This window comes from Miniopterus schreibersii (assembly GCF_964146895.1).
Source record: "Miniopterus schreibersii genome assembly, chromosome: 1".
Lineage (NCBI taxonomy): Eukaryota > Metazoa > Chordata > Mammalia > Chiroptera > Miniopteridae > Miniopterus > Miniopterus schreibersii.
The window spans coordinates 95,600,773-95,605,393 of NC_138101.1; the positions used below are offsets into that span (position 1 = coordinate 95,600,773).

Genomic DNA, 4,621 nt, shown 5'->3' on the forward strand with positions numbered 1-4,621 from the left:
ATCATAATTAAAATGCCAAAAATTCAAGACAAAGAGAGAATCTTAAAGGAAGCAAGAAAAAAGCAATCTTTACCTACAAAGGAGCTCTCATAAGGCTGTCAGCTGATTTCTCATTGGAAACTCTCCAGAAGGAAATGGCATCAAGTATTCAAGGTAATGAAAAACAAGGATCTAAAACCAAGATTACTCTATTCAACCAGGCTATATCATTCAAAATAGATGGTGAAATAAAGAGCTTCCCAGACAAAAAAAAATACTAAAAGAGTTTATCACCACCAAACCAGCATTGCAAGAAAGTTAAACGGACTGCTGTAATAAGTAGTAGAAATAGAGAGAGAGAGAAACATAGGCATAAAGAATTAAAGTTGCGATATATAAGTACCTATCAATAATAACCTTAAATGTAAATGGATGATTAAATGCTCCAATCAAAAGACATAGGATAGCTGAATGGATAAGAAAACATGACCCAAATATATGTTGTCTACAAGATACCCACTTCAGAACAAAAGATTCACACAGGATGAGAGTGAAGAAATGAAAAAAAATTGAGATGAAAAAAAGCTGCAGTAGCAATATTCATATCTGACAAAATAGACTTCAAAATGAAGACCATAACAAGAAACATAAAAGGTCACTATATAATGCTAAAGGTATCAGTCCAAAAGAGATTATAACCCTGATAAACATATATGTACCAAATATAGTTACAACTAACTATATTAAAAAAAAACTTCTGGAGGATTTAAGGGAAAGATTGACAATAGTACAGTAGCAGATTTTAACACCCCTTTGACTTCACTGGATAGGTCTTCCAGACAAAAACATCAACAACAAAACAATGACCCTAAATCAAACACTAGATCAGATGAATTTAATTTGACATGAACAAAACATTCCATCCCAAATATGCAGGATATACATTCTTAAGTGCACATGGAATATTCTCAAAGATTGACCACATGTTCAAACACAAAAAAGGTCTCAACAAGTTCAAGAAGATTGAAATCATATCAAACATCTTCTCGGGTCACAATGGTATGAAATCAATGACAGTATAAACACTAACAACATTCAAACACATGAGGGCTAAATAGCATGTTATTAAACAATGAATGAGTTACCAATGAGATCAAGGAAGAAATCAAAAACTTGCTGGAAACAAATGAAAATTAACACACAACAACCCCAAATCTATGGGACACAGCAAAAGCCCTCCTGAGAGGAAAGTTCATAGCACTACAGGCCTACCTGAAAAAACAAGAAAAACATTTTATAAACCATATAACCCTACACTTAAAGACTTAGAATGAGAACAAGAAAAGCCCAGAGTAAGTAGAAGGAAGAAAATAATAGAGATCCAAACAGAAATAAACAGCATAGAGACTAAAAAAACAATACAAAAGATCAATAAAACCAAGAGCTCGTTCTTTGAAAAGATAAATAAGATTGATGAACCTTTAGCCGGACTCATCAATAAACAAAGAGAGAGTACCCAAGTAAATAAAATCAGAAATGAAAGAGTTGAAGTAATAACTGACACTACAGAAATACAAAGGATCATAAGAAAATACCATGAACAACTATATGCCACCAAGCTGGACAACGTGGGTGAAATGGATGAATTCCTAAAAAAACACAATATTCCAAAACTCAATCAGGAAGAGTCAGAAAACCTGAAGAGGCCAATAACAACTGATGAGATTAAAGCAGTAATCAAGAAATTCCCAGCACACAAAAGCCCTGGTCCAGACTGCTTCACCGCAGAGTTTCACCAAACATTCAAACAAGAACTAACACCTCCCCTCCTCAAACTATTCTAACAAATTCAAGAGGAAGGAAACTTCCAAGCTGTTTTTATGAGGACAGCATTACCGTAATTCCAAAATCAGATAAAGACACTACAAAGAAAGAGAATTACAGCCTATATCCCTGCTGAACATAGATGCTAAAATCCTCAACAATATATTAGCAAATCGGATCCAGCAATATATTAAAAAGATCATACACCATGACCAAGTAAGATTTATTCCAGGATGCAAGGCTGGTACAATATTTTACAAATCAATAAATATGAAACATCACATAAACAAATTGAAAGACAAAAATCATATGATCATCTCAATAGATGCAGAAAAAGCATTAGACAAAATCCAGCACCCATTTTTGATAAAAACTCTCAACAAAGTGGGAATAGAGAGTTCATACCTCAACATAATTAAGGACATATATGACAGATCTACATCAATCATCATACTCAATGGGAAAAAAATAAATTCCATTTCCCTCAAGAACAGGAGCAAAATAAGGGTGTCCACTTGCACCACTCTTCTTCAACACTGTACTGGAAGTCCTAGCCACAGCCATCAGACAGGAAGAAAACATAAAATGTATCCAAATTGGAAAGGAGGAAGTAAAACTGTCATTATTAGCAAATGACATATTGTTCATAGGAAACCCTGAAAACTGCACCAAAGGACTACTAGATTTAATAAATGCATTTGGCAATATGGAAGGGTAAAAAATTTACACCCAGACATGGGCCGCACGTGATAATTGAGCAGATGCAGAGTGCGTGATCCTTTCCAAAGAATAGACAAGATGAGGGAAGTGGAGCAGAAGAAAAAGCGGACCTTTCGCAAGTTCACCTACCGAGGTGTGGATCTCGAGCAGCTGCTTGCCATGTCTTATGAGCAGCTGATGCAGCTGTATAGTGCCAGGCAGCGCAGCGGCTCAACCCGGGCCTCGGAGGAAGCAGCACTCACTGCTGAAGCATCTGCCTAAGGCCAAGAAGGAGGCGCCGCCCATAGAGAAGCCTGAAGTGGTGAAGATGCACCTGCAGGATAGGATCATCCTGCCCGAGATGGTGGGCAGCCTGGTGGGTGTATACAATGGCAAGACCTTCAACCAGGTGGAAATCAAGCCTGAGATGATTGGCCACTACTTGGGTGAATTCTCCATCACCTACAAGCGGGTGAAGCAGGGCAGCCTGGCATTGGAGCCACCCACTCCTCCCCCTTCATCCCTCGAAAGTAGCTAATAAAAGCACAGATTTAACCTAAAAAAAAAAAAATTTACACCCAGAAATTGATGGCATTTTTATACACCAATAATGAATTCTCAGAGAGCGAAACTAAAAAAACAACCCCTTTTACCACTGCAACAAAAAAAGCAAGATACTTGGGAATAAACTTAACCAAGGAAGTAAAACACCTGTACTTGGAAAACTACAGGATATTGAAAAAAAGAGATAGAGGAAGATATAAACAAGTGGAAGAATATAGCATGTTCATGGATTGGTAGAATTAACATCATTAAAATGTCCATACTATGCAAAACAACTTATAGATTCAATGCAATGCCTAATAAATTACCAGTGATATCTTTCACAGATCTAGAACAAATACTCCAAATATTTTATGGAACCATAAAAGACCCCAAATAGCTGCAACAATCTCAATAAAGGGTAACAAAGTTAGAGGGATCACAGTACCAGATCTCAAATTATACTACAAAGCCACTGCAATCAAAACAATCTGGTACTGGCACAAGAACAGGCATGTAGATCAATGGAACAAAACAAAGACCCCAGAGATCGACCCAAGCCATTATTCTCAATTAATATTTGACAAAGGAGGCAGGAGTATACAATGGAGTAAAGACAGTCTTGGTGTTGAGGAAATTGGACACGTACATGAAAAAAAATGAAACTAGACCACCAACTTACACCATACACAAGATTAAACTCAAAATGGATAAAAAACTTAAATGTAAGTCATGAATCCATAAAAATCCTAGAAGAAACCATAGGCAGCAAAATCTCAGACATCTCTCATAGCAATATCTTTGCTGATATATGTCCTCGGGCAAGGGAAACAAAGGAGAAAATTAACAAATGGGTCTGCATCAAAATAAAAAGCTTCTGCACAACAAAAGAAACCATCAACAAAATGAAAAAGGGAGCCCACTGTATGGAAGAACATATTTGCCAATGATACATCTGGTAAGGGGTTAATAACCAAATTATATAAGGAACTCATACAACTTCACAAAGGAAGATGAATGATCCAGTTAAAAAAAAAAAATGGTCAAAGGACCTAAATAGACACTTATCCAAAGTGAACATACAGATGGGCAAGAGATATATGAAAAAATGCTCAAAGTCACTAATCATCAGAGAGATGCAAATTAAAACCACAATGAGATATTACCTCACACCTGTCAGAATGGCTACCTCAACAAATCAACAAATGACACGTGCTAGCGAGGGTGTGGAGAAAAGAAACCCTAGTACACTGCAGACTGGTGTAGCTGTTATGGAAAACAGTATGGAGGTTCCTCAAAAAATTAAATGTGGGCCTGGCCAGGCTTGGCTCAGGTGTTGAGCATCGACCTCTGATCCAGGAGATCGCAGTTAGATTCCCAGTCAGGGCACATGTCTGGGCTGCAGGCTAGATCCCCAGTAGGGGGAGAGCAGGAGGCAGCTGATCAATGACTCTCTCATTGTTGATATTCTGTCTCTTCCTCTCCCTTCCTCTCTGTCTGATATCAATAAAGATTTATTTAAAAAAAAAAAAGTGGAACTGCCAATTGACCCATTGATCCTACTTCTAGGAATATA

General features: G+C 37.2%; 1 pseudogene across 1 annotated transcript; it reads left to right on the forward strand.

Moving 5' to 3' along the window:
• The first annotated feature begins 2,600 nt into the window (after window positions 1–2,600).
• On the forward strand, window positions 2,601–3,036 carry LOC308560955 (small ribosomal subunit protein uS19 pseudogene; annotated as a pseudogene). The gene has a single exon. The product of its transcript is annotated as a small ribosomal subunit protein uS19 pseudogene (transcript).
• Window positions 3,037–4,621: the final 1,585 nt, after the last annotated feature.